We start from the raw sequence: 24,669 nt of genomic DNA on the forward strand, positions 1-24,669 counted from the left end.
TACTTGGTTACAAAGAAGCGTTCTATGGATTGTGAAACTATAAAGATGACTCACCAAGTGAGTGATATAGTGCATTCAATGGCCCCGAAGCTTGAAGATCCCGGTGCTTTCACCATTCCTTGCACCATTGGGAGTGCGGATTTTGCCAAGGCTCTATGTGACTTGGGAGCTAGTATCAATTTGATGCCATACTCGGTTTTCAAAACTTTAGGTATCGGGCAACCTAGACAAACTTCAATGAGACTTCAAATGGCGGATCGATCGATAAAGCGATATTTGGGCATTATTGATAACGTTCTTGTCCGAGTAGACAAATTCATTTTGTCGGCCGACTTTGTCATTTTGGGTTGTGAAGTGGACTATGAGGTTCATATTATCTTGGGTAGACCTTTCCTTGCAACGGGGAAGGCATTGGTTGATATTGAAGCGGGTGAGCTCACTTTCCGAGTGGGTGGTGAAAAGGTCGTTTTCCATGTTTGCAAGTCTATGAAGCAACCCAATAGCACTGAGGTGTGCTCATTTGTAGACCTTGTCACAGTTATGATTGTGGATGATACCAGTGCTAGATCAACGTAGAGGATCCTCTTGAGGCCGTGCTATTAAATCTTGATGTCAATGAGGATGCAAGTAGAGTGGAGTGCGTGAATGCCTTACATGGGATGGGCTCTTATTCTTATGAGCCTAGAAAATTGTCTTTGGATCTTGAAAATCGGAAAACTCCACCAATAAGACCATCAATTGAGGAGCCACCAGTGTTGGAGTTGAAACCACTTCCTCCACACCTCAGGTATGAATTCTTGGGCTCAAACTCTACTTTACCAGTTATTCATTCTTTTTGCCTTACTAACATGCAGGTTGAGGCCACTTTGGTGGTGCTTCAAAAGCAGAAAAAGACAATTGGATGCACTCTAGCTGACATTCGGGGAATAAGCCAGCATTTTGTATGCACAAAATTATCTTGGAGGATGATGTAAGGCCTTCCTTGGAGCATCAAAGAAGATTGAACGAGGCTATGCAAGAAGTGGTGAAGAAAGAAGTTATCAAATGGTTGGATGTCGGGGATGTGTACCCCATTTTTGATAGCTCATGGACTTCTCCGGTGCAATGTGTACCGAAGAAGGGTGGTATGACTGTGGTGACCAATGACAACAATGAACTTATTCCTACTCAGACAGTCACAGGTTGGAGGGTTTGCATGGACTACCGGAAGCTAAACAAGGTGACCCGAAAGGACCATTTCCCATTGACATTCCTTGACCAAATGCTTGATCGTCTCGTGGGGCGTGCTTTTTATTACTTTTTAGATGGGTACTCGGGGTATAATCAAATCTTAATTGCCCTGGAGGACCAAGAGAATACCACTTTTACTTGTCCGTATGGAACCTTCGCTTTCTCTAGGATGTCATTCGGGTTGTGTAATGCTTCGGCGACATTCCAAAGATGCATGATGGCTATTTTTACCGACATAGTGGAAGATATATTGGAGGTCTTCATGGATGATTTCTGTGTGGTTGGTGATTCCTTTGAATAATGTTTGAGAAATTTGGATAGGGTATTGGCCCGATGTGAAGACACAAACCTCGTACTCAATTGGAAAAAATGTCATTTTATGGTTGAAGAGGGTATAGTGTTGGGTCACAAGATTTCAAAGCGAGAGATTGAAGTTGACAAAGCCAAGATAGAGGTGATTTCAAGGCTTCCTCCCCCCTACTTCTATCAAAAGGGTGAGGAGTTTTCTTGGGCACGCGGGTTTTTACCGGAAATTTATAAAAGATTTTTCAAAAGTGGTAAACCCCTTGTGCAAGTTGCTAGAAAAGGATGCAAAGTTTGTGTTCAATGAGGGATGTATGCAAGCATTCGAGCTTCTCAAGCTTATGTTGACCACTACCCCTATCATTACCGCACCAAATTGGAGCTTGCCTTTCGAGCTCATATGTGACGCAAGTGACGTTGCGGTTGGGGCTATTTTGGGTCAAAGGGTTAATTAGATATTTTATCCAGTGTACTACGCAAGCAAGACCATGAATGAGGCTCAAAGGAACAATACAGGTACCGAGAAAGAGTTGTTGGCTATAGTGTTTGCAATGGAAAAATTTCGGCCATATCTTATGGGGCCAAGGTTATAGTGCACACCGATCATGCCGCCCTTAGGTATTTAATGACAAAGAAAGACTCCAAGGCAATATTGATGAGATGGGTGTTACTACTTCAAGAGTTTGATCTAGAAATTGTGGACCGTAAAGGTAGTGAGAACCAAGTGGCGGACCACTTGTCCCATTTGGAGAAGGAGGGGAGGCCTTGTGATGGCCTTGAGATCAATGATTCATTTCCCAACGAGCAACTCCTTGTAGTGTCAATGAATGATATGACATGGTTTGCCGATATTGCCAATTACCTTGTGACCGGAATAATCCCGTATGATCTCTCTTCTAACCAAAGGAAGAAACTCAAGCGGGATAGTTTGGAATTTTATTGGGATGATCCATACTTGTTCAAGATTTGCATGGATGGTGTGATTCGTAGATGTGTCCCGGAGGAAGAACAATTGAGTATTTTGGAGGCCTGTCATGGCTCTCCCTATGGTGGCCATCATGGCGGGGAGAGGACGGCTTCTAAAGTTCTTAGTTGTGGATTCTATTGGCCAACCTTGTTCAAATATGCGGGTGATTTTGTGAAGCGGTGTGACGAATGCCAAAGAGCGGGTGGAATTTCAAAAAGGGATGAGATGCCCCTCAATACCATTCTTGAAGTGGATATCTTTGATGTTTGGGGCATCGATTTCATGGGTCCATTTGTTAGCTCTTGTGGGAACACTTACATTCTTGTGGCGGTTGATTATGTCTCAAAGTGGGTTGAAGCCATGGCTTTGCCTAACAATGAAGCCCGAAGTGTTGTTGCATTTCTTAAAAAGAGCATTTTCACAAGGTTTGGCACTCCTCGTACGATTATTAGTGATGGGGGGTCTCACTTTTGCAATAAAGCTTTCGACACATTGCTTTCCAAGTACGGTGTCAATCATAAGGTTTTGACCCCTTATCATCCTCAAGCTAGTGGTCAAGTGGAAGTCTCCAATAGGGAAATCAAGAGTATCTTGTCAAAGACGGTCAATGCTAATAGGACCGATTGGTCGAAGAAGTTGGATGATGCTCTATGGGCTTATCAGATGGCTTACAATACTCCGATTGGTATGTATCCGTATCGGTTGGTGTTTAGGAAAGCTTGCCATCTGCCGATTGAGTTAGAGCACAGAGCCATGTGGGCTTTGAGGAAGTTCAACTTGGAATGGGATATTATAGCTAATCTTCGTGTTGAACAGCTCAATGAACTTGATGAATTTAGATTCCATGCCTACTCCAGTTCGTCCTTGTATAAGGACAAGATGAAGTACCTTCATGACAAATATGCTCGTGGAAAGGAGTTCAAAATTGGTGATTTGGTTCTCTTGTTCAACTCCCGGTTACGTCTGTTTTCGGGAAAGCTTAAATCAAAATGGAGTGGACCTTTTGAAGTTGTGTTTGTGACCCCTTTTGGTGCTCTTGATTTGAAAAACAAAAATGGTGAAGTCTTTAGAGTTAATGGGCACCGGGTCAAGCATTATCTTGGAAAGTTTGATGACATCCACGTGGTGACGCTCCTTTATCTCAAGTGATGTGGTGGTAACATGCGTCGTGCCATAACGTTAAATCAGGCGCTTTTTGGGAGGAAACCCATGTCTTTCTCTTCTTGTCGTTTTCTTTGATTTTCTTTGTAGTATAGGATTGATTTTTGGGCTAATTGATTGTGAGATGTTGCAGGATTATGTTGATGCAGTGTAAGGCATGATGGAAAAAAATGCACAGGTCTCTGAAGTTTCCAGTGTGGATGCAGTACATTCTGTGCGGACCGCACTGGTGTGGGTAAGATGAAGCTTCTTTGAAGTTTGCCACCGCGGCCGCACTACATTTTGTGCGGTCCACGGTGGACCTCTGCGTCCGCAGTCCGTTTTGTGCGGACCGCAGAAGGTTGCCTTCTTAAGCTTGTGCTAAACAAGGCAGTGCGGACCGCGATCCATTTTGTGCGGTCCACACTGGTAGGTGAGGCTGGGCCCCAAGGGCTTTTCTATAAATGGACCCCGAGGGTCCCCTTTTACCCTTTTTGCGAATTTGAATCTCAGAGTTATAAACACTGTTCACTTCCCTCATTTGCTCGTAAATTAACTGCTGGAACTTAGTTACTTCAATACATCTCATAATCTAGTACATTAATCCTTCTTTTACTTATTTAATTTTGGTAATTTCCTTTAATTTTTGTTCTTCTTTTTAGCTCTTCTTCCTCCTGCATTTTCTTAAATTGTTAGGTTAGGTTAGTTAGCTTTTTGATCCTTATATACCTTGTGAGTTTAGTAGACTGGGTACACATTTAGGGACATAAATTAGGGACAAAATTGACCTTAATAGCAAAATCTGTTGAACCCTAACTCAGTGCCAAGTCAAGGCACGTAGTGCGGTCCGCAGTACCACTTTGTGCGGACCGCACTGATGAACTTCTGAGAGATAACCCTTGGGCAGTGTGGCCGTACTACATTTTGTGCAGTCCACACTGGGACAGTGCAGCCGCAGTACCATTTTTTGCAAGCCGCACTGTCAAGATTCAGAAGGTGGGTATTTTGAACCCCACCCCTGTGCGGACCGCACTACCATTTTGTGCGGGCCGCACTGGGCCCTGTGCGGCCGTACTCCATTTTGTGCAGTCCGCACTAGGCAGCATCTAAGGGTTGTCTGCAAAACTTTCATTCTGTTCTGCAATTTGTTCTGCTACAATAACTTGAACTGCCTTGATTGATACTAACAAATACATTGAATGATGTTTGCAGACAATGGTAAAACAAAGAGGCAAGGGATCAAAACAACCCGGCAGAGGTGAATCTTCCCTGGTAGGAAAACAGAAAATGGTCAAACTCACTCCCCAAGCTAGGCAAAACATCAAGAACATGAGGAAGACCATAAAAGCGGCTGGCAGAGTCATTGACATGTCGGGGAGTGAGTACGAGCCCTCTCAGGAGATCTCTTCAGACTCAGTCCCAGAATACATCCCGTATCCGGAAAGGGCCAGACATAGAGACACCCCCCTCATCACCTACTGCCCAAGAACCAGGGCATGTTTCTACTGAGACATGAGGGCTCAGCAACCAGCAGTGGTGAATACTCCACCTCCACCATAGCTTCATTATTCGAGGAGGGTACAAGCGGAGGTGAGGAGGAGGTACAGGGAGATGAGGAGGCGGCTAGAGGTGGTGAGCCTCAGGTGGGAGGTATTGCCAGTGAGAAAGTTGATACCGGAGCAGAGTTTCATTGACACAGATATACTACCCCACAACCCCAACGTGCAGAGACAGTTTAGAACTAGAGTAGGTTTGGAGCACTTCTTAGATAACTGTGTGGACGCCAACGAGCATTTGGTTAAAAAGTTTTATTGTAATGTAACCCACATCAAAAAGGGCTCCAAAGTGACCAAAGTTCGTAATTTGAAAGTTTTGTTCGATGGGAAGTCAATTAATGAATATCTGGGCTTCGATGAGGAGGATGAGACTCTATATATGGCGAAAATGGATATGGGCGAGGAGGTCCGTCCATGGTTAGCTCAGTACCTGGCAATCCCAGGTACCATTCCTGATTGGTTGACAGTTGGGGTCAGAATATTGCGGAGGACCCTAAACTTTGAGGTGATGGGTTGGGAGACCTTTGTTTGCAGCCGGTTGGACCCGACCACTCATGAGCAGACCCTTCCTCTCCACTGGGTTATTTTGGTTGCTTCCATTATGGCGGGGTACCCCATCAACGTGGGGAATGTGATGTCCAGAGTTATCACCATTATGGGAGCAGAGCATGACCGGAACTACCCTTTCCCCAGCTTCCTCACTAAGTACTTCATAGATTTAGAGGTGGAGCCGAGGCCATATGACATCAAGGTCAAGGCGACAGCCCCATTTTCCTGGTATAGCTTGAAGGGGAATGACAACCCCAAGGACAAGAACTACAAAGCCTCTGCTTCTGCCCCAACTGGCCAGTCTGAAGAGCCAGTTGTGATAGAGGTCCCTACTGAGCCTACCTCCACTTCTGCTGACCTACCTCCTGGACCTTCCACATCTTCAACCATTCCTCCTGTCCCTTCCACATCAGCAGGCCCGGATATCCCATCTACCCGGGCCCATCCCATTTCTGCACACCGGCTGAGCCAGGCACTACTGAGTATAAACAACTGGATGCAGACTGCCTCATCCAAGTTGTCCACATTGACTACTACTGTAGAGGCTCAGTCGACACCTCAGACAGCATAGGTCCCACAGTCGATAGAGGATGCTTTGAAGGAGATACTTGAGAACCAGAAGAAAATCCTTACCACTCAGGATGCATTGGCCAAGGCAGTTGATTCACACAGCAAGGCTCTCAAGGAGCTTGCTCGGGAGCACAAAAAGCTTAGGAAGACACGGGCCTCCAAGGAGTCCGTGAAGGAGCTGCAGGAAAATATTGATAGACTAAAGGCAGACCAGTTGCCTTTGTCTTGTTGCTTGATGATCCAGTCCCAGTAGCTCATCCACAGCCGGAGCAGACCCAGAGTCCTCCGAAGAGGAGGGGGATTCCTAGAGCACATGATGCCATCATCCAGTTGGCAGACCCACCGGTGACTTCCTCCAGTCAACCGCCAGATGTACCAGTTCCACAGCCTATCGAGGTCCAAACCCCGATCCTAGTAGCAGCAGAGCAGACCACCGGGAACCAGTCTGAGGTTCTCGAGCACACAGAGGACCTAGAGACCACCCATGATCCTATGCAGACACACACGGCTTAGGGAGTCTTCTATATCCTTTTTCTCTATATTTTTGGTGCTTAGTTAGACTAGCTGGCATTAGGGACAATGCCAGCTTTCATTTGAGGGGGCGAGCCCTACATTGTTTTTTGGATGACTGTATATATTGATATTTTTTATGCTTTCTTGATTTTTCACATTTGGTTTGTATATAATTTGATATTTAGTTACTTTTATCTCACTTTTTATCATTCTTTGGGTTTGTATATAAAGTTATATCACATTATATATATTCATCCCATTCGTTGTATATTCAAATCCCCTCTTGTATATATTCATTCTATTTTCCGCAAAATTTTTCGTTTTTAACTTCTTATTTATGTTCGTAGCTTTTTGTTTTGTTTTGGACGTTTTCAATAAACCTTTGGTTTTCTTAATGCCACGGTTCTTCCAAAGGTGGAGTGTTGTGTGAACCGGGTGGCTCTTCCCAATGATGGATGGCGTGACAACCTTCTTAAGGGTTTGAGTCCGTTTTTATTTTTATTTTTAGTAGTTTGTAGCTAAGGGTACCTCAAGCAAAGCTTCACTTGGGAATAGCACATTTGCATTTGATCCCATGGTCAAAGACAAAATGTTGTGTTTAAGATGGTGAAAGTCGTGACCTTGAGACTCTTGTGTTGACCGATAATCATCAAGTGATTTCTTTGGAGCATTGTGTGCTCAAATCATATCTAAGGTTGTTGGGGGGGCCTACTCTATGTATTTAGCGATCCTTTAGCTTGTGTGGTGAGTAATTGAATTGCAAAGCCAAGTCCCAAGCCATTGGTTTAGAACTTGCCCCGAATGTTTGTTGAGGCGAAATCCTAAGTGAATTTTGACTTGAGACATGATTATAGGCCCTCCTTGATTCAAATGATAGCATGAAAAATTCCATAGCCTACCAATGATATGATCCCTAATTAACCCTTTTGAGCCTTAGACCTTTTTCTTTCAAGAACCATGATACACGCCTATACCCGTTCTAAAGGATACCCTCTCTTGGCACCCAATCTTTCCTTGAGCACATGGCAAAAGTATAAGTTTGGGGGGAGAGACAAGGATGGAAACAAAGTGGTAAATGGCACAAAAATGAAGAAAAGGAAAGGCAATGAAAAAGAAAAAAAAAACAAAAGACAAAAAGAATGTTCAATGTGAAAAAGAATAAAAAGGGATTCAAGAAAAGCAAAGAATGAAAGGTGTGGAAGGTGAAAAGGTATAAACGGTTTGAATTGCATAAGAAAGAGTGACAATACGTCTCTCTAACCCCTTAGAAAGAAGTGAGATGACTCAAAGAGTCAAGAAAATGTGTGCCAAATGAATAAAAAGAAGTGCTTGAAGGAAGATGGAACCCACTTAGATCAAAACATTTCCTACCCTAAACCAAAAGCCTTCACAATGACTCCACAAAAGCCCTATTGGATTTTGATTTGCATGAAGCTTACATTAGTGGATACTTACATAAGGGGCAAGCGTATGGTACTTAGAGCCGGACTTGCGACTTTTTCTTGAGAGAGATGAGTGAATTTCCATTAACCTCGGTTTGTGTGCTAATATTCAAAAAGGTGAGGTTTGCTTAGGGAGAGTTGAGGATGTGTGAGTTTGGGTTCCACAATGACCAAAGAAATTGAGAGAGTTCTTTGATGTGTTGAGTCAACTCTTGATGCTCTTATGTCATACTTGATCCATGGTTTTTCAAAAGTTAAATGTTGTTAATGATTCATTTGTATTGAGGGCAATTGTTAGTCCTAATTGATGCTAGTTGAGGTTACTTTACGATAGCTAAAAATTCTTGGATTTTCCCTTAAGGGGTGGGTCTTATTTTGTTTGCTTGAGGACAAGCAAAAGCTTAAGTTTGGGGGAGTTGATAACTAGGGATTTTGACGCATTTCATGCTCCTTATTGCTTACGCTTTGATTATAAATTCATACAAAATAGTCTCAAAAGGCTCATAAGTTGTGCTTGATTGCAGGTTTGATCAACAAAGTGACAAGATGTCAAAGATCAACTCAAAAGAAGTGAAACCGGCACAAGTACCAAAGACAAAACAAAACTCAGGAGAAACAGGCCTAGTGCGACCACACTACACTTTGTGCGGTCCGCACTAGGGAGATTCAGAGAGTTGGTTTTTCAAGCATTAAAGTAGTGCGGCCATAGTAGATATTGTGCGACCCGCACTGAAGGCATCGCGACCACACTACCAATCTGTGCGGTCCGCAGAACCAAAGTTCAAAGAGATGCCAAGTTCTAAAGATCAAACCTGTGCGGTCTGCGGTCATGTTTGTGCTGACCACACTAGATGCCTCCGCGGCCGCAGTCCATTCTGTGCAGTCCGCGGAACCTGGGTTCAGAGAGTTGAATTTGCAGAGTCAAGAGCCTAGTGCGGCTACACACCATTTTGTGCGTCCGCACTCTATTTTGTGCGGTCCGCACTGACCCCGCAGGGGCATTTTTGTCCAGTTTTTCTAGCTTAGTATAAATAGAACCTTTTTCTATTTTTAGGGTATCAGATATTATCAGGCGTTAGTTGCGCTCGTGAGAAGTTTTCTTAGCCCTTTTGGGCATTTTTACTTAGTTTTTATCATTGAATCTTTGTATTTACCTTAGCAATTAATTAATATGTCATTATCTTCATCTATTTCTCTATTTTTCTCTTCAAGCATGAGTAGCTAGACCCATTAGCTAGGGTTGTGGCTCAATCCTAGTATGGGTAATTGATGGGTGTTGTGATTTAAGGTTAGATTGACTATGGGTGTTTGTTATTTGGGTCAATTTCATGGTTTAATCTATGAATTAGTGGTTGCAAACACTAGTTTGTGCTAAGTTGACTTGGGTTCTTCTTGAGAAAGAGAGCCTAAGTCTCCGAAATTGACCCAACAAGGAATTGGGATGGACTCAAGAGAATTGATAGTCTCAATTAAAGGGTTAAACTTCGAGAGAGTAATACCCGACTTGAACCCCAGTTGCTTGAGCAAATTTGCCTACCCTATTGGCCTTGAGAAAGTCAATTGGGCAAAATCACTCTCTCTACCGAGAGGTGTGAGAGTGGGTAAAATTGTGCAACGGTTATAGCATATTCCCCAATCATGTCAATTGTGCCTTAGGTTCAATTACCCGTCAGTTGGCCACCTAGGAGGATGCCACTACCCTAGTGCCTTTTAAACTATTTGATACAACTTGTAGCAATTTACTCGTAGTTAATCTAGTAGCAATTATAATTTGTAGTTTGATAATAGTAGAATATAAAGAAAATCCAAAAATGATTAGAAGTGATATTTGGAACAAATACGCAATTCCAACCTAAATAGATACTCGACTCCATTCCTAGCTCTCTGTGGAAATCGATCCCGATCTACAAATCGGGTAAAAGCTATTGCGACCCTCTCTCCCTACTTTTTAGTAGTGTGGAGTAGGGTGCGATCACCTGGCACCCAGGATTCCTTCGATAGTGGAGGATACTTTGAAGAAGATATTGGTGAAATAGAGGACCATCATGGACACTTTGGTGGCACATGGGGGAGCAATTGAGGAGCTTGGGAAGCAGGTGAAGAAGATGAGGAAATCCCAGGCTTCAAAGAAATCAGTTGACTGTTGATACCCAATTTTTCCTCATATATTTTTTAATACATATATATACTTTCAAAATAGCACATATGCAGTTATAAGCATGCATAAGCATTTTTATAATTTTTCTATAACGTTAAAAAGCTCCAAATTATCTTTTAAATTATTTTTTTGTGGTGATTTAGTCATCTAAATTCTTTATTTATGTCAAAATATTGTTTAAATATTTTAGTGCATTTTTTATAATTGCATTTATATTTTCAAGCTAAATTGCATATCTTTACAATAATAGCCCTACTAATGCATAATTACATTATTGATGCATAAAATAATCTTTTATATTTTTAAAATGATAAAAAACTATTTTAAATTATTTTGGTACACAAAAATATTTTTTAGAAATCATTTATTATTTTTATAAATTATATAGGATTAAAAGTGGCTATTTAAAACCTAGCCTATTTTTATTTCAATTTCAGCCTTAAGTCTAACCCAATACCCAGCCCAACTTTTAAATCTAACCTACCCAGGTCAAATACCTATTTGGCCAACCCAATACTCGGCCAAATCCTAGCCGTTGATCATTTTGATCAACGGTCCAGGTTTCCCTTTTCCATAATAAACCTAATGACCCTCCCCCCAAAACCCTCTCAGTTCCTCACCATCCCCGCCGCCACTTAATCCTCTCCTCTCCAAATCCTCTCTTCCCTAACCTTAAACTCCCTCATCGTTTCTTGCCTACCATCAACTATGGTGGATTACCACCCTCCTCCAACCGTAACGGCTCTCTTACCTCGGGATTTTTGCTATCTTTGAGGGCCTCAAGGGACCAGGGGTCAGTCCCCTCACACCTCTGGCCTATCCTTACCAGTCTCAGGCTGCCAGGGATTGATTTGAGTAAGACCACCCTATTTTTTGCTAAACTTATGGTCTCTAAGCCAGAATTTTCATCTATGGGTTTTTTTTTTCTCGAAACCCTAAACTGTTTAGATTTGTAACAGATCTGAGAAGAATCGAACTGTTTTTACTTGTTTTTATGAGAAACCTTCTAGTTTTCAAAGTGTCTCTTCGATTTTCCTAACTAGGGTTTCTAAAATCAGTTTCTTCAAAACGATTTCTGATTTTTAAGTGTTTATTCTATGATTCTTATGTGCTTAAACCGATTTTGTTAAGTTTCTCTTTAACCCTAACTAGTTATGTTGAAACCACTAATTTTTCAACACTATGTTTGGATTTTGAGTTCGTCCTCGATTATTTGCTATATGATTCTGCTATGGGTTTGGATCTATTGAATACTGCTTCGATTAATTTGAATATTTGGTGATTTTACCCTAATAAGTCCTATTAGGGTTCCATAATTGATTCTTTCTGTTTATACTCGACTTGTATGCTTATTCATGGAAGCTTATGTTATTTTCCTTAAAATCAGCATTATTCTGATTCTTTGAATCCCTGATTCACTGTGTTGATACTCCTATACTGATTTCCGGATATTTTCCCTATTTTCACAACCTTTAAAGTATTTCTTACCTTATTCTGTGATTGTTATTTATTAATCCTTACCACTTAATTGAACCTTTTGTGTATTTACCCCTAATTACCTACTCTATACTTCGGTTGTTTGATGTCTTTCCTTAATTAGCTACCTGCTCTTTACCATTGGTAAATTACTCCCTTTAGTAAGAGAAGACTTTACTAATTTAATTCGGGATTGATTTTGTGACTCTCCAATTACTGAACAATTAATTCTTACCTTATTTACCTAGATCTCAACTATTATATATACTCTCTTCTATTCTTACTAGACAACGGACACTAGTTCATAAACTCTCTCTTATACTTAAAGCTTTCTGCTCTTTTCTGTTACTTGCTACTTCCATTGAACTAGCCGGCTGTAAGACAAGGCTAGTTATTGCACTACACTGCTCTATACTTTGTGTCTGCTCTCCTTAACTGGTATGTCCTGATTTAATTACAAGTTCAAAACTCTATGTTTTCTCTTACTGCTTTAGTTTACTTATTTCCAGTCTTATTCCTGTCTATCACTTGGCTTTTCGATATGTAACTAGCATGCTTAAATCCTGGTTTCACTTAGCATATATGAGTTCTACCCTATTCAACTTATGATTAACATGTCTGATGACTTGTCTATTGCTTTCTCTAGCATGTCTCAATCTGACTCTACTCCATGCATGTATGTTTGATTGTATGTCTATTTGTTTACCCAGTTCCTCATAGTAATCTACTTTGCTAGGTTATTTACTACCCCCTAAGTACTTCTGACTCTATGTTCAACTCTGCCTAGTACAACTATGTTCTCAACTGTTTGTTTTATAGCTGTGTGATTGACTCCGAAATCCTATAAAGAACTCTGGAAAAAAACTTTTGTGCTCTTGTTGTTACATTAAAATATTCTATGTGTCCCCAATTCCCATACTCCCTGAGTGAAATCTATGTCTAAATAGGTTGTTTAAACTATTTGCTGATTTCTCACAAGTTCACATTGTTTTTCCAAAACTGTTTTATTACTAATCAATTCCTATTTTTCATAAAACTTCTTTACTTAATTGAGCCCTTCCAACACTGTTTTTCATATCAAAACCATTTCAAAACTATGTCAAGCACTCTCACTTTACTCCTAAGTCACTAGGGTCTGCCCCCCCCCCCCCCAGTGTGTGTACTGCCTTGGGATCCTCTTGAGATACCTTGGAACTCTAGCACACTGGGGCTGACTATTCCACACTGCACTGACTCAATCCCTGTTATGAAGGTCTAGGTGTGAGCACTGCTCGGGATCCTTGAGATTCTTAGGGAACTCTAACACACCTAGATACGAAATTGTCTATGGAACTTTGGCATTTGAGGCTACTGGTGGCTTGGAAAGTCATTTGGGCCTACGTCAGGCTCCCTATTGTTAACTTCTTCTTTTTTCTTTATTTTTTTATGTGATTTATTCAGTTGGTCTGTAATAATTATTTGTAAACCATATTGGGGTGATTAGTGAAAAGAGGTGGGTAGTTATATATGTTAGGTGAATCGAGTAGATATCATGCATATAAGATTGTGTTAATGCATCTACTATGTTTGCTTTAATATTAGCAACCATGCTTATAGGATCTAATTGGCTTTAATAATAGAAATCATGCCTATAGGGTTAAAACCAGCCTTATAATTAGATATCATGCCTATAGAGATAAAGTAATTAAAGTTCAGTCTTTGTTACAACATGTATTCACATTCGTCTTCTTAGATATCGTGTCTATAAGTTTAAGAGTCAGCTTTAATAACTAGATACCACACCTATAGGGATTAAAATCAGCTCTGATAGAAATCATGCCTATAAAACTTAAAATCGGTTTAGTTAAACAAATCAGTTTAATTTATGTTAGTTCATTCTGAATTGGTTTAATCAACTATCCGCTTCTTTAAATGAGTTTTCAAACACTGCCTTAAATTAATACCGCTAGAAAATATGTCTATAGGATCTCAAGTTGTCCGTTTTAAAAACTGTTCATTATTTTACTGCATTCCTAATCAATGTAGATATCATGCTCTTAGGACACCACTGTTATGCGCTTAGGCAAGCCTCTAGGGTGATTTAATTCTGCAACTATAAAACTATGCTTTGTTATTTAAACTATTCAGATTTAACAGGTCTAAAATCATTAGGCAAGTTAAATAGGATTTTGGCACTTTGTCCTAATTCAATGTTGTATAATCTCTGCTCACCTAGATATCATGTTCTAGGATTGTCTCTTGAATACCTGAATGTTGTTTGAAGACGTGCATTTACTTGTTATATTTGTGGAGGTGACTATGAGCCTATAATTTGTTCTCTTTAAATGCAGTCCTAATTGTTCTTGATTGATGCCTAGACTTTTATCCTTTAAAACCTTAGGAAGGTCTAGAACTGTCCAAAAGTAGAGGTCTTAAAAAACCTCCAGGGCCACGAGGACGGAACGGGTAGTGTACGCATAGGACATTTTCAAGGTTGCTATAGAGCTTTAGGCTATGACCAAGGGGAGGTAATTGGGTAGTAAGGATACGATGACTACGTTCTAATGTCACGTGTAGCCCCTCATTGAGGAGTGTTTAATGGACATTGTGTGGGGTGATCCTGTAGGCCAACCAACCTAGGACCCCTCTTTCCCAATTCCCAATGTTTAAACTATACTTTTCTCTGTATATGCAACTTGTACAAGTCTTTTCCCTTTGTCTCATTACTTGAGTCCTTCAAAACATGCCTTTATTTGCAAGTATGTGTTTAAACTATTTATTTGTTAAAAGGACTAATTCATAAGTATAAGTTCGGCCGGGACCTACCGTTGTGGACCAAAAGGGGTGCCTAACACCTTCCCCCCAAGGTTATTTCGATCCCTTACCCTAATCTCGGGTAATGCAAACTAGTCTAAGAGTTAATCGCTCTAGGTTCCCTAACGCACCATAATCCGTTAGGTGGCGACTCTTCAAAATACCCAAATTCCCAAAAGGAAATGAGTTATTACCCCCATGAATGTCGAAACCCGAACCTCTCTCTCCCCGTGGAGGGAAAAAGGGGGCGCGACATTGACAGGTTGAGACGAGAGGTGACCAAGATAGCAGCCACTGGAGACCTTCTATTTGACTTGCTGATGGAGACAACTCCAGCAGCACCGGCATAATCAACAGCACCAGTGGCACCAGCTGGCCAGTCTGAGGAGCCAAATCTCGCTTCCCACACTACTGAGGCGGTGCGATAGATGTTCGCCAATCCAACTACTCCCCGAGCAAAAGGACGATGAGATCCAGTTGGAGGAGCCTAAGGGTGATGACGCTGCTATGGACATAGAGACCACATAGGGAGTCCTCTTTACTCTTTCCCTTCCTTGTTTTTATTTTGTTAAGCATTAGGGACAATGCTTATTCTTATTCGGGGGGTGGTTATTTGTTTTGACATTTGACATTGGCCTGTAATAACTGATAACATTTTCTTTTTCTTTTCATTATGTACATATTCTTCTCTCTCTATTGATGTATATATTATCTTTCCCTTTCTTAGTTTGTATATTCATTTATGCTTTCAGTAGCTTACTTTATAGCTTATTTATTTTGTTTTCTTAGTAGTCAATGTTTAGTCTAATAGCTTTTGTTTACTTTAATAGCTTCTTTTATAATTTAGAAGTTTCTTTTTTTTGTTTAAATGATCAATAAACCTTTGATTTTCTTAATGTCACGGTTCTTTTCAAAGGTGGTTTTTGTGTGTACTGGGTGACTCTTCCCAATGATGGATGGCGTGACAACCTTCTTAAGGGATTGAATCCGTTTTTTATGTTTAGGTAAGAATAGTAGTAATCATGTATAAGAGGACCTAATTGAGTCAGACTAGAAGAGTCAAGCATGCTTCACTTGCTACCAACACACTTAACTATGTGCTTATAATTAAAAATAAGTTCTTGAAAAGAAATAGCTCTAGTTAGTGACCTTCTGACTCTTGTGTTGACTTAAGCAACCATCGAGTGGTTTAGTCGAGCCATTAGTGATTTTCAATCTTGAATATGATTGTTGTGGGCCCTCGACTCTATCCTCTTTAACAATACAATTGTGTGATAGGTGAGATGTTATTGTTGCAAGTCCAAGTACCAGTGCGAATGGTCTAAAACTTGTCCCGAATGTGTTTCTAGGAGAAATTTTAAGTTTTGCTTGGCTTGAGAAGTGATTGTAGTCTCTTCTTAACCAACTTGAAAATTTTCCATGTCCCACCAATGTTGTTATCCCTAGTCAACCTATTTGAGCCTAAAACCTTTCTCATTTGATAACCATGTTACAAGCCTTTATCCGTGTAGTGACCCCCTCTTGGCACCCGAGCTTTTCTTAACACTTTTGAGAAACAATTGTCTAAAACATAAGTTTGGGGGAGAGACTAGGAGGTTGAAAGTGGTATCAAGGCACAAAAGGAGAAAATAAATGAAGAAAAGGAAATGCAAAGAGAAGAAAGAAAGAATAAAAAGAAAAATGCAAAAAGAACGTGAATAAGTTGAAGAGTTGAAGGGATTCAAAGAAAAGTGATGATGCAAAGCATGGAGAAACCAAAGAAGGAGAAAATGTATATCATGACCAATAAAGAGTGATGTTAAGTCTCTCTAGTTCCCCTACGGAAAAAGAAAATGCCTCAAAGAGTCGGCAAAACATGAGCCAAAAAGAGAAAATGGAGTTCCTATGGAAAGATGAACTCGTTCTATTTCTAACATATCCAATCTTAGTCCAAGCCTTCATTACATTCCAAAAAAACCCTACATGATTTCAAGCTGAGTGAACTTACATTAGTGGTGATTTACATGAGAGGCAAGCATATGGTACTTAGAGTCATACTTGTGACATTCTTTTGAGAGAGATGAGCGAACTTCTCACAAATCTTTGAATTGACTGCTACATTCTTAAGTGAGATATGCTAACGGAGAGTAGAGGAGAAGGAGTTTGGGATCCACAATGACCTACATGAAAGAGCTATTGATGCTCAACTGTCACATTAGAACTATTTGTGCTTTAAAATTCAAATCATTGTCTTGTTTATAACTCATAAGTGTTGTGGGTAATTGTTGGTCTCAATTGTTGTGTGATTGATGCACCTTAGATTAGCTGGAATAGATTTTAACTTTTGGAGGTGGGAATAACCTTATTTGCTTGGGGACAAGCTAAAGCTTAAATTTGGGGGAGTTGATAAGTGGGGATTTTTACTACTTATTAGCGCCTTTTAGCTTTCGTTTTAGACCAAAAGTGTTTAATTATATTCTCGAAAACTGATGAAAAATTCTTAATTGAAGAAGTATTGAAAAATGAGCCACTAAGATGAAATCCAACCCAAGAAGGAGTGATCTGAACTCAAGGACAAAATCAGGAACAAAAGCTCAAGTGTGGACCGCACATTTCCATCTGCGGTCGCAGAATGTGAAGGAAAGTTATCAGAGTCCAAGTGCAATGTGCGGACCACACAGTTATTGTGTGGCTGCAGAAGCTATGTAAGAGCTAAAGTTCAAAAAGTCTCATTTCAAGCTCAAAAAGAAATGCGGACCACACAATTATTGTGCGGCCGCAGGAGTTAGTTACGCGACCGCACTTAGAAATGTGCGGTCCCCAGAAGAGCCCTGCGCGGCCATAACAAGATTTGTGTGGACCGTAGAACATGAGATATGCATCCACATTTCAGAATTGTGTGGCCGCAGATTCAACTCCTGTCAAGACTGAAGCAAAGTGCGGACCGCACATGGAATTGTGCTGCCGCAGAACCTCCGAAAGGGCATTTTTGTTCGAAATATCCAGCTTTGTATAAATAGAATAGTTTCATGAAATTAGATCAAGTTTTGAACATTCAAAGTGTTGTAGCCATTTTTCCTTGCTTCTTTAGGCAACTTTAGCTTATTTTGGTGATTCAACGTTGGATTTTTATATTTTTAGCTTTCAATATGAGCTTTATTATCTTTTCTTTCTTGTTTTCTTCTATACCCACTATGAGTAGCTAGATCTTTAACTAGGGTTGTGACCCAACTCTAGTGTGTAAACCTAATGGGTGTTTATTTATGAATTGCTTATGGTTGGGTGTTTGTTATTTAGCCTTGTTCTTGCTTTTAATTGTAGAATTAATGGTTGCAAACATTAGTTCATGTCTATTTGACTTGGTCTTTACTTGAGAAAGAGAGACTTAGTCTCGAAAAACTTGGCTAACAAGAAATTGGGACAAACTCAAGAGATTGATAGTCCCAATTAAAGGGTTAAACCTAGAGATAGTAAAATCCGAATTAAGTGTTGATAGCTATAATATACCCCGACCAACAAAACAAGCTTTAAAGATACAAACAATTAGACTAAACCTAGTGACGGTCATCGCCCTAGGCCTTTTACATTATTTGAAAACAACACAAAAACACAATTTCTTAGTTTCAATTATTTATCTTGCAATCTTAGTTTAAATTAGACCTAGAAACAACCAATTTTGTGGAAGTGTAAACTAAGAGAGTTCAAGCTCATTCACTATAATATTTACTCCTAAATCCCATTCATATAGCTCCCTGTGGAATTCGACCCCGACTCTCAGTTGGGTATTACTATTGCATCAACCGTTTCATAACCTCAAATAGAGGTGTGACTTGGACGAGATCAATCGGCCACTACATTGGCCTTCCTTGAATAATATAATATGGTGATATCATAGTCTTTCAGCAACTCTAACCATCTCCTTTGTCGAAAATTAAGGTTTTTTTGCTTGAAAAGGTGTTGGAGACTCCGATATTTGGTATAGACCTCATATGGAATGTCGTATAGATAGTGCCTCCAAATTTTCGACCCCTGAACAATGGGAACTCTAAATCATGTATAGGGTAATTCTTCTGAAGAACCTTCAACTGACGAAATGCATAGGTAATCACCCTATCGTCCTGCATTAACACCGTGCCAAAGCCCAATATGTGACGCATCACAATACATGGTGTAAGATCCTAAACCTGTAGGGAACACCAACACCAGGATTGTTGGCGATGCAGTTTTGAGCTTCTGAAAACTCACATCATACTCATCGGACCATCTAAAAGGAGCACTCTTCTAGGTCATTCTAGTCAAAGGAGCTACGATGGATGAAAAACCCTCCATCAAAATGGCAATAATAACATGCCAAACCCAAAAAGCTCTGAATCTCTATAGCTAAAGTAGGTCTAGGCCAGTTCTAAACTATCTCAATCTTCTTCAAGTCCATCTTGATCCTCTCGCTAGACACCACGGTGCCCAAGAATGCCATTTAGTCAAGCCAAAACTTGCACTTGAAGAATTTAGCATATAACTTCTTCTCCATCAAGGTATGGAGCACGATCCTCAAGTATTGTTCATGATCCTCCCAACTGCGATAATACACCAAAATGTCATCAATGAACATGATGATAAAAGAATCAAGATACAACTGGAACATGTTGTTCCTCAAGTGCATAAAGGTTGTTGGGGCATTGACCAGCCCAAAAGACATCACCAGAAACTTATAGTGACCGTAGCTAGTCTTGAAAGCCGTCTTCAGAATGTTTGAAGCCTAAATCTTCAACTAATGATATTCTGAGCTCATGTCATTCTTCGAAAACACCTTAGCACCCTGAAGTTGGTCAAATAATTCATCAATACGCAGTAGCGAGTACTTGTTCTTGACTGCAACCTTTTTCAACTGCCTGTAGTCAATACACATCCTTATAGAGCCGTATTTCTTCTTCACTAATAGAACTGGAGCACTCCAAGGCAAAACACTCGGTCTGATAAAACCATTATCAAGAAACTCCTAAAGTTGTTCTTTTAACTCCTTCAACTCCACCAGTGCCATGCAATATGGTGAAGTAGATATGGGCCGAGTGTCCGGCACCAAGTCAATACCAAAATCGATAACTCGATGGGGTGGCATGTCCGGAAGATTTGCTGGAACACATATGAAAAGTCTCTCACTACCGGAACTGACTCAATGCTAAGGGTATCAACACTAATATCCCTCACAAAGGATAAGTATAACAAGCACCCCTTCTCGAGCATTTGATGTGCCTTCAGATAAGACACCACCCTGATGGGAACATAACCCAATGAACCTCTCCACTCCAATCTCGGAAATCCCGGCATAGATAATGTCACGGTTTTAGCGTGACAATCTGGAATAGCGTGATATGGTGCCCAAGATCACATCAAAGTCTACCATACTGGGTAATAGAAGGTCTACTCTAGTCTTATAACCCCTGATATGAACAACACATGAGCAATAGACATGATCTACCATAATAGAATCTCCCATATGCCTAGACACATAAACAGAAGCACTCAAACAATCACGAGACATGTTCCGATATAAAGCAAAATAGGATGATACATACAAATAAGTCGAACACGTATCAAATAAAACTGAGGTATCTCTATGTCAAACCAAAACAATACTTGTGATGATCGCATCAGATGACTCTACCTCAGGTCTAGCTAGATATGCATAGAAACGGGGCTGAGCCCCGACCTCCACCTCTCGAACGACCTCTACCTGGCTGGCCTCCACCTCTAATGGCTTGACCACAATCCCGAGATGCCTGACCCTCGCCTCTAGTTGGTTGAGCGGGTGGTGGAGAAACCGATGTCAGAACTATGGATGTGGCATGTTACTCTGTGATTTGGGAAAAAACTTCACAACGTACCTCGAATCCCCACAAGTATAACAAGCCCTTGGCTGCTATGACTATTGACCCTAAAATTGACCCTGTCGACCTGAATAACCCCCTTGATAACTCTGAATCGAGGGTGCACTTATCAGAGCTGAAGTTGCACTGTATGCTAACTACTTAGGATGAGACATGTAAGAACCATGACTGCCAAAGCACCATGTGATACCTGAAGCGCTGACTAAATTATCCTGTTGGGATGGCCTTTACAGAATGAACCCATGCGTCCAGACGAGGTACCAGTGAAACCACCTGAATGACGAGGTCTCTTCTCAAATGCCACCTCTCTACCCTGACCAAGTATCCTCTCGATCTGCCTAGAAATCTGTACAACTCGGGTAAAATATGTCATCCCTGGTCTCTTTAGCCATCTATAGGCTGATACCATAAGTAAGGCCATCAATGAATCTCCTCACACTCTCTATCTCTCTCAGCAGGGAGCAAGATAATAGCATGGCGAGATAAATCTATGAATTTGGTCTTGTACTAGGTAACAATCATGATATATTACTGGAGGCGCACAAACTGGTTGAGGTAGTCCTCTCTCAGAGTAAAAGGGATAAACTTCTCCAAGAATAGCTATGAGAACTGATCCCAAGTGAGTGGAGGTGAACCTAATGGTTTGCCTCGAACATACTCCTGCCACCACCTCTTGGCAGAGCCATACATCTGAAATACTACAAAGTTGACTCCGTTGGACTCCACTATCCCCATGTTACGTAACACCTCATGGAAACGGTCTATGAAATCTTGTGGGTGCTCAGCATGTGTACCACCAAATCGAATAGGGAATATCTTGGTAAACTTATCCAACCTCTTTAGCCCCTTGGACGACATAGCAGATCCCTCCCTCGACTGTGTAGCAATGACAGGCTGAACCACTCTAGCTGCTGGAACTGCCATAGTCTAATATCCATGAGCCATCTGCTCTAGTGTGTGAGTAGAGGGGGTTTAAGCTCCTCACCTAGCCTGAGATATGGCTGGTGATATAGGGAGAACACCGGTCTGGGCACACTCTCCATAAGGCCCACAAGATGGACTAGAACATCCTAAAGTACTAGGGTAGCAATGAACCCCTCCGGGACCTGAGTTGATCCAAGGGGAGCAGTCTAAACAGGGATCTCCTCCTCCTACTCGATTTGAGGCTCTATGGTTGGTACTGATGTGCGCGTTCTAGGCTGCGCTCTTCCTTTGCCTCTAGACATACCTCGTCCCCGGCCTCTACCCCCGGTAGTGGAAGCAACCTAGGGCTACGGCTCCTACTCAGCAGAGGATATTGTGCATGTCCTCACTATCTTGAGAGAATAAGAATAGAATGATTCAAACTTCAGTGATAGAATAAAGTCGCACGACAGAGTAAGGAAGAAATGAAGTTTCCTAAAGCTTTATAGCATCTAGAAGATAGTATAGAGGTCTTTGTACCGATCCTCCAAACTCTACTAAGTTTGCTCATAACTCGTGAGACCTAGACAATCTAATACTCTGTTACCAACTTGTCATGACCTGAAATCCCAATCGCAAGGTAGTGATGTCGTCTAACACCGAATGTTAGGCAAGCCAACACAACAATTAATACGAAATAAAGTGTAGAAGTGTAGTATCCGCTAAGTGCCTTTCAGGATTCTGTTGGTACCAACATCCATGTACAAAAAGTACAGAAGTATAGTATGAGCACAACCGATCCAATATACTTAGTAAGGGTCGAGCCTAACCCCGACGAGGTAATAATGAGACTAAGACAAGACACCTACTAAAAATCTGTACCTATCTATCTATATATATACCAACGGAAATAATAAGTAAAGCATTAAAACTCAACTTTCAATATCCCAACAACTTCAAAATAAGCAACAAATATGAAAGTGAACAATTAAAGAACAACAATCTAACTAAGGCATAAAAGACATAGTAAATGAAACAACATGGTACAATAAATCAATTTTCATCCGCATGCTTTAACCCATGACAATACATATATACTCATCACCTTACATATATGTTGTCCCCACACATAATTCACGCAGCAAATAACCAACAAGTCCTAATTTTCTCAAATCAAAATTAACCATGATATACCTCACTCCGCAACCTAATCAACAATCAACAATGTCTTTGTTTTCGAACAAGCCTCCAAATCAACCGAATCTAGCCAATTATCGATCAAACAATTTAGAATAAACTTTAGAAACTACCTACAAATGAAAAGGGTTCAATTTTGATCATTTTTGAAAAATTCAACCGCCGGCCCGCTTGGTCGAAATTCGAGATTCGGATCAAAATTCGATTACTCATTCACTCCCGAGTCCGAATACATGATTTGTTTCAAAATCCGACCTCAATTTTGCGAAATCCTTAATTCTACCCAAAATTCCTAATTTCTATCATAAAATCCCAAGATTTAATGTTAAAAAATCATGAAAAGTATTGGGTAATTGATAGAAAATGAATTAGAGTTGCTTACCAATGAATTTGAAAAGAAAAAGTTCTCCAAAAATCGCCTCTAGAGTGTTTGGGGTTAAGAAATGGTGTAAAATGAGCTAAGTCCAATTTTCCCCTCTTTTATCCAGCTACAAGTATCACATTTGCATACATTTGTTCGCAAATGCAAACAGTGCATCAGGTGCACAGATGTTACAAATGCGACAATAATCTCGCAAATATAATTAGCCCTCCATCGCAAGTGCAGATAAAAGCTTCGCATTTGCAAAGCTGTCAATAGCTACCAGAGTTCACAAAAGCGGAGGAATGTTCGCAAATGCAAATAACAATAATCAACCATCAAAACTCATGATTTTCAACTTTAAAACTCATTTTCATAATTTTTCACATAACTCTCCGGAATGCGCACTGGTCACTCGGACCCCAAGAAAACGTGCGTACAAGTCCAAAAATATCATACGAACCTACCGGAATCGTCAAACCACCAACTTGAGGTCGTTTACCCAAAATGCTGGCCGTTATCAACTTTAGCCTCACTTTAAGTAAAAAAATTCATTTTCTTCTAAACTTCACATTAATCCAAAAAGTGACTCAGATTATGCATGTAAATCAAAAAATATCAAATAAAGCTATGGTAGATCTCGAAACATTGAAATATAGGCTAGTATACAAAACGACATATGGGGTCGTTACACTTTTGTTGTCCCTGTAACAAATTTACTATAAGAATTTCAAAAACATATCATTGTATCTTGCCTTTGTGTACAAATATTATTTATTTATATAGTTGTATGTTATAATATTTTGTAACACACGTTCTTAGTTTTAATACGTGAGCCTCTGCAATTTAGTTTCACTTTTGCACTTTCTACTGTGTTAATTGGTGTCTTAAATTAAAGACAAAAAAAATTGAAGGTTTGGACTTGGCAGTTCAGGCAAAAATGTCCGAGGTTTTGAACTTGTCTAGGCTAAACTTTAGAAAAAAATGTATGAAATTTTGGTATTGCTAAGAAAAACTTCACTCACATATCTTTGTAACTTCAATCGCATATTATAAAGTGGATAAATTTATAAATTTTGGTGCACAATCGGTATGACTTTAATGGTGGCCCCAAAATTGAATATATCTACACGTACCCCCAACTACCCGAGGTCTATGCTACTTGTTGGGCTAAAGCCGCCCAAAACATTAATAATAAATGTAAGTTTTTCATGTAGCACCCAGTTTTGTACCATCCATTGAATTTATTCTCACTTTTTAAATTTTTTTAGCTAATATCCAATTTGGGTAATTCTTCTTCTTCGTGCTTACGTTTCTTCTTCTTAGTTATAAAATCAATAACAACAACAACATCTCAGTATAATCCCACAAGTGGGGTCTGGGGAGGGTAATATGTACGCAGACCTTACCCCTACCCTGAGGGGCAGAGAGGCTATTTCCAGGAGACCCTCGGCTTAAGAAAGCAACAAGAGACGATATATTAGAACTATCAATAAACTCATAATAAAATAACATAAAATACATAACATAAAATAACAGCAATATAAGAAATATAAGAAATACGAAAATGATGGAAGGTATACTAATATCCAATAGATAAAGCTCTGCATCAGTAGCTGATCAGTAGCATCCTAGGACTAACTCCTA

This window comes from Nicotiana tabacum, chromosome 3 (genome assembly GCF_000715075.1).
Source record: "Nicotiana tabacum cultivar K326 chromosome 3, ASM71507v2, whole genome shotgun sequence".
NCBI lineage: Eukaryota > Viridiplantae > Streptophyta > Magnoliopsida > Solanales > Solanaceae > Nicotiana > Nicotiana tabacum.